The following is a 12,555-nucleotide window of genomic DNA, read 5'->3' on the forward strand; positions in this document are numbered from 1 at the left end:
CGGCCCGGCCCACGCCAGGCAGAGCCACAGCGCAGGGTCCCAGCGGACCCCTCCCCGAGATCACCCCCAGCACAGCTGTGACGTCACCGCTCCCCTCGGGGCCGCAGCCGCCAAGTGACGCCCAGTCAGGCACGCTGCTCCAGCCTCGCTGCCGCGCCTCCCGCCCACGTCTCCCGGCGGAGCTGCCCCGAGGCGGGGGCGGCCCTGGCGGCAACGGGAGGTGCGGCAACGCCCCGGGATGCGGCCTCGGCTCGGCCCCGCCACCCGCCTCCCCGCCCGCTGTCAACGCCCGGCGGCCGCATGGGCACGGCGAGGCGTGCGGCGCCTCCCTGCAGAGGCTGCTTCGGGACCAGTGGGCAGCGCCCGCGAGGGGCGGCGTCCGTCCGTCCGTCCATCCATCCATCCATCCGTCCGTCCATCCATCCCTGCGTGGGTGGCGGCTCGTGTGCGTGTGTGTGACTGACACTGCGGCGCGCACAGCGCGGGAGCAGCAGCGCTCCCGCCCGCAGCGAACGGGGCTGGAGGGTGGGGGGGACGCCGGCGCGCCCCGGCTGCGGCAGCCCCGTCTCCGTCCCCCGGAGCCCTCCCCGATGGGGGCGACCTCAGCGGCCTCGCTGCTCCTCCTCCTCCCTCCTGGCGGGTAGGTTACGTTACCTGGTCTCTAGCTCGGGCTGGATCTAATCCCGCGGCCGCCGCCGGCTTCTCTCGCTGCCGCGGGGGTGAGCGGGGCTATGAATTTATTTATTCCCCATGAGGCAGCCTCGGCAGCAGAGCCGTGGCAGGACAGCCCGGGCTGGGCGGCGGGGAGGGAGGCCCGGGTGCTGCTGCGGGGCCGACGGGGCGCCGCTGTCCCGGGGGTGCTGCGGGGGAACGGCCGAGGCGCTTCAGCACCGGCGCGGCGGGGCGGGGGCTGCGGAGGAGACGCCTCCCGGGTTGCCCAACCCGGCTCCGCGGGGCCGGCGGGGGCGCGGCGCCCGGCCCGGAGACGACGAGCCAGCGAGAAAGGCAGCGCCCGGCCCCCGCCCGGCCCCCCGCTCGTGAGGTGTCACGCTCCTCACCTCGGCTCTGCCAGGACGGGTCGTGTCCGTCCGCCCTTCCTTCCCACCCCTCTGTCCTCCTCAGCGGGACACGGGGCGCCGAGTGTTTCGCATCATGTGTCTGTTTGCACTCGATGGCCGTTCCACACAAAGGTTACGGCAAGGCACGCCAAGCTTATGTCAAGAAAAAATGACAGCGATCTTTGTGTGCAGAACAGGAGAACATCACCTTCTCAAACAGCAAATCTGGCCGTGAGGAATGAGTTCTTGATTAAAGTCGTGGATCTCTCTCCCTTTTCCCTACCTCCACACTTCCCAGAAAAATTCAGGAACTGTTTTGTATACATGCCATGAACATATTTATAGAACAGCCATTAAATTATCCCAAAATTCTGTCCTTGAGGTTAAAATCCTATGGGGAGAATGATGGAACATGGAACATAATCACATAATTAAACCCTTTACCATAAATGCCTATTCTCATGGGTAACATTACATGTCATATGCAACATTTTAAGCAATCTGAAAAAAAAGTAGTTACAGTTGCTGACATCATGTTGCAAAATATGTACAAAAAGTAATTGTGAATACCATGTGATTTTTATTATTATTATAACTTTAATGCATGCAGATTGTTTGGTACGAGCTTTACAAACAGTACCTTCACAGGCATTTTAAGAACTGGGGATAGATCTTTATAGATATGAGAAGCTGGGTTTTAGTTGAGAATATTCAGCTTGTTGAGCTGCTGTTGAGCAATAAAGGGACTTGATAGGCTTGTCTATCTCCTGCTAATAGTGTTTTTATCCCTTAGCTGGCATCAGCCAAAATGAACAATGGCCTTTCAAAAATACTCTGGAAAGGAGCAGGACACCCCAGAAAAGGCTGCAGCGGTAATATCTACTATGCATCAAAGAATTCAGGCACAGAGGACATCTTGAAGCACAGGTGCATAGAAATCAGATTTCTTTGTTACAACTACTTATTTGCTCTGCTTGATTTTATGTGAGATTTTTTTTCTGTTTAAAATTTATATTAAATAAGAAGACAGACTCAGCAGCGTAACAGCCTATCTTATAATTCCTTCTTTCTCTAAGGTATTATTGTTAAAATATGTCTATCATCAGTTTCCACTGGAAGTTCTTTAGCTTCAGAAGGAGGGAGCAATTTATCACGTGCTTGTAAAGCAGCCAGCTTGCCTTTCCTGGGCAGATCCTGGCACAACAGTTGTTTAAGGAGCAGTAAGTAGTTCACTGACTAACACAGAAAATGCTTTCATTTCTGAAACAAACAATTTGGAGCCACTTTTGTGGCGTCATATAAGCTCAGAATAATTGAGTTACTTGCCTATGTCCGGGGTCATTTTTGGGAATAAACATACACAGTGACTGCCAGTGCAGTTCATGAAACTCACAGCTGTATTAACGCAGGTAGCAGTGTCAGTCATCTCTTGAGCAAGTGTATGATGGAAACTGTGCCCAGAATACCCACGATCACAGGGTCTATTCTGGCATCAGGTCATACTAGAGGCTTTGAGAGACAAAAAAAAAACAACAAAAAAACACTTGAGAGAGGCCCGCTACACGAAGCAGTAACTCCTGGGCATACAAGCAAGGATATAAGTCCTGGGTATACAAGGACTTTGGTACAAATACCATGCTCAAACTCATGGTCCCTTCCAGGCAGGCCCACAACTACAAGACCTCAGGTGTTTAAATTAGGATCTTCTGGGCTGCTATTGCTGAAATACAGATTTTAAACTTGGCATTGTGTTAGTGGTAATCTGTCTTCTGTATTGAAACACCTTGTGTGCCCTGAAGAAAATTGTAGGCCATAGAGGACCTCATATAGTATGTGCAAAATGCAGAAAAACATGGATACATTGTCTTTTTCAATGAAGTATCCACTTCACATACAGCTTTGCAGAATGTCAAAAAAGTGGTTTTCAAATGGAGCTGAAAACAGGAAATGCATGAAAATAAATGGTGATGTTTTTTCACTTTATAGTTCTATTTCCTCTAGTTTGCCTTAATTTTTATGAATACATGGCTGTATAAATGTAAGTATAGGTTTTCTTTATGCATAAATGTATGCAATATATGTTTTGGACAATAAATTTTACACAGTGATATGTTTAAATCACAGATTATATTTGCTGTACTAGTGCACTAGTACACATTATGTAGTATGATATATAACAGTGAAAATGGATGTATTCTATGTATATATAATAAGTATTTACACATTGACATGTCTATATAGAAATAGTAGGAAACATTAGAATATATACTCTTACAGAATACTACCCATATTCCATATATATGTATGTGCCCCAAGCAGTTTGCATGCCTCTTTTCAGAGCAGCCTCTCTAGGAAAGGTCCGTGCATCTTAATTGACCTATTGTTGCTGTACGCTTGATCACATTTCTGCAGTCTGAGGCAGAGACTGAACACAAGCTAACTGCAATTAAAGCAGTGTGTGATTCTGGCCCACAGCCTGCACAAGTTTGGATACAGCTCAGTGTCCTGCTTAATGTGACAAAAAGCTGCAGTTTGCCCTTAGACTAAAGGTTGAAGTATGATTTTATTTTTTATGCAGCTCCTGTTTTCACCGGCACCAAGTTTTTAAAGCAAGTGCTCCCCTCTGAGTGTTACAGGAGGGCTCTGAAGTGAGTAAGGTCCCTGATGTAGATAAAAAAAGCTCTGTCACTGTCCTACACCCTTCCAGTCTCTGAGAACCTTCAGTGTAGGCAGCCCATTATTCAAAGTAAGAATGTTCACAACCACACTCTAAGGGTAAGAATTAAAAATGTATTAGTGATAGCAATTAATAATTCAAGTGTGAATTTCAAGAAGCTAGCAAAGGTTCCAAGCACTGTATACATGTGTGTTTGTCTATGTGTGGAGGGTGATGTTGTCTGTGTATGTTTCAGTGATCTATTTGAAAAAATTAAGTAAAATTACCTACGTATTGTATATGTGAAAAGAAGTTACATATTTGGTTATTCATTCCACATCCGTTTGACAGTGAGATAGACTTTGGGAGACTGCATCTTATGTACTCTCCTCTCTGAATTTATAACAACTTGAGATCCTTTTAGTGATTTTAATGGAATTTGTTTTTAAGAAATATTTTTCTCTGGAGAAAGAAAAAAATTAATGCTGCTGATATTGAATACTTGATATTATCTATGTGAATCTATCAAATAATCATTTGGGTAAGTCTTCTACTGGATTAGCCTATTTACCCCCATTATCATTTGTCCTGCAGCTTCATTTGAATGCAAAATTTTAGTTTACTCTGCTATCTCACCAGTTATGTCTTCTAATCACAGTCCAGACCTAAAGGGTCTTAGTGTCACTGTTCTTGGTGTCACTGGTGTTTGTATGATTACATGATGATTACATGCTTTTTCTAACTGACTTTTGTTCCATGCACACACTGTTCAAACTGCTTTCATGCATAGGCAAGCTGGCATGGCTCTTGTGCTCATTTCCAGCAAATACTCAGCATTGTCATTAAAACCATGTTGGTAATTCACCTCAGCCACCTTCTGTAAGCTTTATATCAACCACTAGTCATTGTCAGCCTGTGTCCCATTGCATTCTCACTCATGAACACAGAAAGCCCATCCACTAACATAAAATTTTAATCCTAGTTTTGCTATGTGAATCCTAGTTTTGCTATGCTATTGTTAAACAGATAGATGCACTTCATTTTGTGTATGTGTGAAAAATTCTACTAGAATTAGATATTGCAGAATTCTAATGATAAAATATAGCCAAAGTACATCTTTCTGCTGAGATCAATTTTCTTTATAAGCATCAAACACATCTATTCAAGGCCCAATAAAATTCTTTTCTTTTACAGCTCCTGGGGATAGAGAACACAGCACATTGTAACAACAGCAATAGACTCAGCCGTGAGAGATCTTTATCAGGCATCACAAAGAATTTGAGGCAGCTGGCAGTTATCAGCTGAAACAGGTAGTCACTAGAAGTATAGAAGATAAATAGATAATAGAAAAGCAATCTGGAAACCTGGGAGAGATAATAAACCACTCTTCTAGAGGGGAGGTAACAACTTAGGTAGGTCACTGATGAACTCAACTCCCAGATCACTACTGTGTGTAATACTGCTGAAAATACAGCTGCAGTTTACTGCTCATGCTTGTCAGGTCTCTTGTAGTGTTCAAAATGTTGTTGGAAACACAGTTTGACATATTCAGTTACATAAATCACTATCACAGGGAAGTGAAGAAGGCTCCTGCAGCTGAAAAAAGCTGACCACAATCCTAGGGGCACCATGACCCTCTGTTAAATTACAGTTGCTAGACTAGGAAGCTACTTATTCTACTTGCTGTTGTCTATACTGCCAGTGCAATCATTACATAATGTTCCTGTTATGTCTATCATAGTCTTCTGTGGAGCATATGATTTCTTTTTTTGTTTTTGTAATTTCTTGTCATCTAGAAATACCTTTTCTACTATTATGCTTATCCTGATACAAGCACAGAGAAGAGAGAGAAAGAAAAGAGTCATACAGACACCAAGGTTGGAAAACACTTCAAAGATCACCCAGTCCAACCATCCACCTATCACCAATATTTACCCAATAACCACGTCTCTCAGTACAATGTTTAAATGGTTCTTGAACATCTCCAGGGGCAGTAACTTCACCAGCTCCCTGGACAGCTCTTTCCAGTGCCTGACCACTCTTTCAGAGACGACATTTTTACTAATATCCAATCTGACACAACTTGAGGCCATCCTATCTAGTCCTATCACTAGTGGGACCTCATCACAACCTCCTTTCAGGTAGTTGTAGAGAGTGATAAGGTCTCTCCTGAGCCTCCTCTTCTCCAGACTGAACAATTACAGATCCTTCAGCTGCTTCTGATAAAACTTGTGCTCCAGATCTTTCACAGTTTTGTTGTCCTTCTCTGGGCATGCTCCAGAGCCTCAATGTCTTTCTTGTAGTGGGAGGTTCAAAACTGAAAACAGCACTCAAAGTGTAGCCTCATCAGTGCTGAGTACAGAGGAAATATGATACTTTTAGTAGACATTTATTAAAACAAACATCTTTCACTGTAAAGCACTCTTACAATTCCCAAGTTCTTACCTGTGAAGTGAAATTTTGCATGAACACACAAGGAAAATGATACCATTTGATAACTCTTCTTACTGCGATTCTGTAGAATAACAGAGGGAGATAACATCAGGATATATTGATTTGCCGAAGAAGCCACAGAATAGAAATTCTGTGTAATAGAAAGAATATAGAATAGAAAGAATGTAGAATAGAAAGAACATCTTTCTACCAAATAAATACTGAAGTTATTCAACTGACATCTTTCTTGATGATTTCTTGACATCTTTCATGTGATTCTATGATTCTATGATTTCTTGAGTTAGTTAACTCTTTCATGTGGACCACATAAGGTAGCTGATGTCAATGGATCAGAATCAAAAAAAAAAAAAAGGGTGGGAGGAGGGAGAGGAGGGAAAGAAAGAAGATTTGCTCAGTTTGCTTAAAAAGATGCTTAAATAAAACTTGTTTGTACCACAGAAACTAGAAATCATTCCATACATTTACAATGAAAGACCAAAAAACAAGTCAAATTCATCAAATGTTTCCAGAGTGCTAGCTACCAATATTAAAGTAAGTTCTAATTTTCTTTAGGAATGCAACATACTTTCACAACCCATTAACAAAATTTAAATGTGCTGATTATGTAAATAATTTGTGGCCTTGAAAACTAACCAAATTGCATGTTTTTAGTGCACTATTTTAATGTGTTCTTCTGCTGAACATGAATTAACTGTGTGCTTCTGTAAATTTCAGCTCTAAGTGGTGATTCTTAGAATACTTTGTCATTTTTTATCTTACTCAATGGCTGCTAAAATAATAATGTAAATGAAATAATATAATGATGAACTTTCAAAACTTACAAGTCTAATGCTTCAATCTTTCTCTGTGCTATGATCCAGATTGAAGAAGAAAAATTACCTTTTTTTTTTTTTTTTTTTTTTGACAAGACTATGCAGCTATCCGAGGTGGAGCCGTCTCTGTAGGAGATATAAATAGAGGAAAGTCTTAGAGTCTCCTGTTCATATTCCCCAATTGTGCATAAAAAGGGTCATCCCTCATTAGCTTGTGGTGGTCAAAAGTGAATTCAGTGCTCTGAAGATGAAGAGATGAAGATGCCTGTTCTGCATAGGTACATGAACTAACTGTTCAAACAAACACCATGGTGTAGTGTACCCAAAGACACTTGCTGTCCTGCCAGTGGAAAATGAAAGGCACCCCACTTAGATATTCTTTATTTCCTCTTTGAGGCATTTAACCCACTGACTGTATGATGGCTGGGATATCTAAAGGAACAAGTCTGAATCATCCTGTCAGGTAGATGTTTTAACACTGGCAGCTACCACAGTCTGAATATTACCCTGAATAATATCCATAGGTTGGTCTGTAGAAATATAAGACTTTTCTCAAGCTAACATGAAAAATCAGAACCTACTGACTGTGCAATTAATTTTCCATACTTTCCTTCATTGCGTTGAAAGCATTGGACTATATGTTCAAAAACATGCATGAAGAGCTTTTAGTTATTGTCTTTATGTTTTGGTAAAATTAAGCTTTATTATGCAGCTCTCCTCTGGGATAGTAACATATTACCCAAGCGTGTAAAGCCTAACAGTAAATATTATATTTTGATGAGTGTTTTTGCATGGTTCCAAAGTAAAACTCCTCAACATATCTTGTATTTTATTCTTTACCGATTACATCAAAAATATAGTTGTGCAATTTATTGTCTCCAGGTAGTTTCTGTCATTCCTGTGTAGAGCTACAGTAGACAATCCTGTATAAGAACTTATAATTTATAGAAATTTATTTTTCTGTGGGTCATGAGACTGAGATATTTTCTGTTATCTTGGAATTGTATTGCTATGTCACAAAATCAGTAATAAATTATTTTTTCATATTACCATTTTACTGTCAGTCCTTTTCTCATTGCCAGTAATACACATCTTGAGATACGAAATCATGATATCTTGCAGTAGCCACTTCCCATCAAACAACATGAATTCTTCAGCAGTTTTTAGCGGTGTAAGGAGAGACTCCAATGATTAAGACATCTCTAGGCATCTGTATGGAAGTGCTCTAGTGTAAGCTGTATATATAAACTTCTGTTCTAGACAATAGTGTTAATAAAATCCACGGAGCCAAGTCAGGACTCATCAGCTAATGAACTGCCTTGTATGTATTTCAGAGTGATCTGGGATTTGTGCTAATTGAACACACATTGAAAAAATATGACATCATATAAGATAGGCTGCTAATTTTGTATCTCGCATGTTCAGCATTTTACATATTTTGCTTCTTGATGCTTCCAGAAATTGGAAAATATACTCCTCTGTAATCATTAAATTTCTGAGAAAAGCAATAAAAATATCTCTCTTATTTTTTTCTTTCTCTGAGTTAAGTTGGGATTTCACAAAATTATCTTTTTTTTTTTTTTTCATTTGCTGTAGTTTGTGCAAATTGCATGACAGAATACTGTAAACTGACTACACGATATAAAGGCAGTCTTTGGTAAACATCAGCATGCTTGTATCATTGTTTATCAGTGTAATGTCAGCTCTTCGTTTTTGGGGCTGTTTAGTTAAGGTACATTAAGATATTAACAGGATTATTTGAGTTGTTACTATGTGATACTGAAAGACTGCATTGATGCAGAAATTGCTCTGAATTTTGTGTCTGAGTGCCTTTCTTACCTGTTCCATGTGAATAAAACACTTTCTTATAAACAGAGATTTTATTTTCCTTGTTAGTGATTGTATATATCAGGGAAGGGAAATTATTTTTCTCTTAGTCTAAAGATTTTTACTTTGTATAGCACCTCCAACTCATTTTCTTCAGAATGTCAGACTGATCTGAAGGATCAGCAGCTAATACACCATAGAACAAGTTTGAATCCAACCATCAAATAAAAATGGAAAGCAATTGCAAAGGACACAATCCAATTTATTGTAGGACTAAGGTTACATAGGGTAGCTACTGACCCAGGACAGCTATGGAGACATAGCCCAGACAGCTGCAGAGCAGCGGCAGCCAGCCAGCGTTCCTGAACAGATGAAGATGAAGCCAAAAGGAGGACTTAAATCTCTGATACTAGCTGCTCTAATATAGAACAAACAAGCCTTGTAGGAACCTTTTATACTCTGACCAGAATTACAGCAGCTAGTTGGAAGCAAAGTCCTTGGATGCTCTTGTACAACTTTTAAAATAACCAAAGTATTAAAAAATATTACCTTTTGGGACATATTTAGATCTGAAAATATTTTATGCTAGGTATATAATAAATAATCTTCAATCATCAATATTTTATGTATTGAGTCATTAAAAAAGGGCATGGTTTCACACACACATCTCAGTTATGCAAAGATGATCCAAGCTATTCTTTTTTAGGCTAGAAATTAAGATCTTTGAGCCTAGAGATATCATTTTTAATTTCAAAATTAGCCCATTCTTCACAATAGCACACTGTATTTTGTGTACTTCAATTGTTCTTTGAACAAAACAGCACATAAAGCCCCAGTTTCTCTCACTGCATTTGAAGATATGATCTACAAGCTATACCCAACTCCTGAAGGCTTGAAAAGGCTACACTGCTTATCTTATTTATAAGGCATATCAATGAAAGTAGTTGCAGAACCTAACACAAAAGCCATCTGAAAAATAGGCAATTAAATAGCTCAAACTAAGTAGTGCAGTAGAAAAAGACCTCTTCTTGAAGTGTATAGTTTTTTGTGCACAGAATTCTCTATAGGACATACTCTGTAGTTTATGTTAGCCACGGATATTCAGGACGCTTGTAAGCCTTTTCAATTTTCCATTATGAAAATATGCTATGGAACTCTTGTATCAGATATGAAACAGACACTTACACTTTTTTTTTAACGTGTATTAATGTAAATAAAACTATTTCTCATTCAGATTTAAATTGTGTATTATATACTATGCTTTTTTTTTTTCTCCTATCAAATTCAAAAAGCCTTTCCTGATAAGGGCATCCTTTCTCAGAGTACTTCTTAAAATAGAATAGCTTGATTCTGTGGATAGTACTTTGACTTTGATGAAAACCAGGGAGAGACAAACAAATTCTAACAAGTCTGGAAGTGGTGCCTGTGTACTTCAGAACTAGTTCGACTCATTAGTAGATTAATAGGATGCACAGAGAGCTGAATCTTTGAAAGAAATCAGTGAGTTAAGGTCAGACTATTACCCTGTAGCTCCCATTAGCCTGCACATTAGCTAGACAGATCTACAGATATTTCTGTTCCATACAAATCACTGGAACAATAGATATAGGCTTTCTATAAAATTGGCATGGCCATAAAATGGAATGTAGGAACATTTTACAATTACTGTAGTTAACATGGCCAAGGGTTTTGAATACAGCTTTGTCAGGATTTTTATCCTCAAGGGCCTACCTATTCACCGCCCTGAGGCAGCTGAACAGCATAGACGTTGGTTATCTAATATGGATATTTTTTCTCAATAATAATTCACAAAACCATTTAACAAGTTTCACGTAAAAATGTATTTGATATACCTCATAGAAAATATACTTGATCTTGCCCAAAGGCAAAAGAATGCATAACATGACCTGTCATCTGTGATTGCAAGCCACTGTTGCAATCCTTTATCTATGAAACATGGATCAGTTGCAGTGACAGATACAGTGAGATAATGCAGTCCCCTCCAAATGGCTTGTAGGAAGGTCACACAAATGGTAAGCAGGATCCCAAACTACACATTAAAAGATTCAATTGCAGAGGGACACACTTACCAGGCATGTTTTGGATGTCAGTTATTTTATTGGAGATTAATAAGAGAACTTTTGTAATGTAACAGCTACATCTGAGCTAATATTATAGGATATCCTTATTGTGAATGGTAGAAACAAGTACCTCAAGGACACAGTTACTTTCACTGGAAAGGTCTAAATGACTGAGTTGAGTATAAGAGGCTATTTGTGTTCTGGAACTGCCCATTTGTTTCCACTGACTGCAAAGACGGCTCAGAGTGTTTGTACAGATATGAACATTTGCAGTTTAAATATTTAAAGTGAAATAGCTTCCATCCTAACTTTTCCCTTCTTTGCATGTTGCCATCATTTTTCAGAGAAAATTTGATCAGTGCACCCGTAACAGATTTATCATACCAGTCTTAACTATTTTTTGACTGATCAATAGTTTGTTTGATCCACTCTGTTTATCCTGTAGTGCAACAACTTAGCACAAGCCTCCAATTTTTGCTGATAGTTCTGCACTGAGTGTGTTAGTTAAGCTGAAGAGAATAAAAACAAACAAACAGACAAACAAAAAAACAACCATTGGTAATAACTTATGAATTTCCATGTGAAAAGCTTTTTCTGCTTTAGTCTTCAACATTTAACAATGGCAAGGACTAAGAAGATGCATTGTACTGTCTTCCCTGATTTTTCTTTAGATGTAGTAATAAAAACTTAATTCTTTTACTACCTGCCTATCAACAAACTCCCTTAAAAATACTTTAAACTTTTCTTTGTCTCTTAACTATACTTTAACTGCAGGTTGCTACTTTTATCTTTTCTGTTTTGACTACTACTTGAGTCAGCTTTGAATAGAATAATTTGGCAGTAATCACCTATAGAAATGGGAAAAACAGCAAAATTTTGCTGCGCTTGTGTTTTGTATGAGGACCAGTGAATCTACTCCTTTCAACTACATAAAACTCTGCAGAAGAAAGAGCGCTTCATGCGTTAACAAGTCCAAAGATATGGCTAGTGAACCCAGACCAGAAATGCAGCTACTGTAAAACTGCACATACTTGGTAGCTATTCTGTGATATTCATAAAGCAGATATTTTTCTCCTGCATGTAACATCTCTTTTGTCAAGTGTATTCAGACTTAGAACAGGTAGAAATATTTGATAATCAGCTATATTATTCTGTGAAAGAAAATGTTAGTGTTTGATGTTTTATTTGTTTGTTTGTTTTTCCTCCCATACATGAAAATTGTAGATTCTGTTTCTTACAGCCTTCACCAGATACATAGGTCTGATTGTTTTGTGAGGTAAACTAGTCTTAGATAATTTTTATACAAAAGGAAATTTGTCTCATTGGTTATCAGTAATTGGTTCTAACAGTTCTCATAATGAGAAAAGGAAATTCAGTACTCATAAAGACAAACAAACACATAACTACCAGTCTTCTGTTGCTACTTATCATTTTAAATGGCCAAATACAATAAGGCATGGCTTTCAAAGGGTAACAAAACAAACATATATTTGAGAGCTGCCCTGAAAGTAATGTCAAAAGCAGATGTTGGTGATATGGCAGTAGAAGTTGAACCTTCCCACTAATATCCCACTACATGTTGTTGTCATGTGACAGATTGCAGCAGAGGGGCAATCTGACGCAATGGAATCTGACGTGGAAATGTGGAAACAAAAATGTGTTATTGT

The 12,555-nt window shown here is 39.7% G+C and overlaps 1 protein-coding gene and 1 long non-coding RNA gene across 5 annotated transcripts in view; one reads left to right on the plus strand and one right to left on the minus strand.

Annotated features, from left to right (window-relative positions):
- Positions 1-875, minus strand: part of SLC16A7 (solute carrier family 16 member 7) — a 75,993-nt gene extending 75,118 nt beyond the window's left edge. Inside the window, exon 1 of the mRNA XM_052669190.1 lies at positions 655-875. The gene's annotated coding sequence lies outside the window, so the exon portion shown is untranslated. The remainder of the gene's footprint in view (positions 1-654) is intronic.
- LOC128073898 (uncharacterized) lies at positions 287-8,029 on the plus strand. 4 transcript variants are annotated; one of them, XR_008202923.1, is made up of 3 exons: positions 287-640; positions 1,852-6,699; positions 7,077-8,029. It is a non-coding gene; the product is annotated as an uncharacterized LOC128073898 (long non-coding RNA). The 4 variants fall into 4 exon arrangements; XR_008202926.1 differs by having other exon boundaries at positions 288-640; positions 1,852-5,126; XR_008202925.1 differs by having other exon boundaries at positions 288-640; positions 1,852-5,024.
- Positions 8,030-12,555: the final 4,526 nt, after the last annotated feature.

The sequence above is a fragment of the Tympanuchus pallidicinctus genome, unplaced genomic scaffold (genome assembly GCF_026119805.1).
Source record: "Tympanuchus pallidicinctus isolate F22 unplaced genomic scaffold, pur_lepc_1.0 scaffold8, whole genome shotgun sequence".
NCBI lineage: Eukaryota > Metazoa > Chordata > Aves > Galliformes > Phasianidae > Tympanuchus > Tympanuchus pallidicinctus.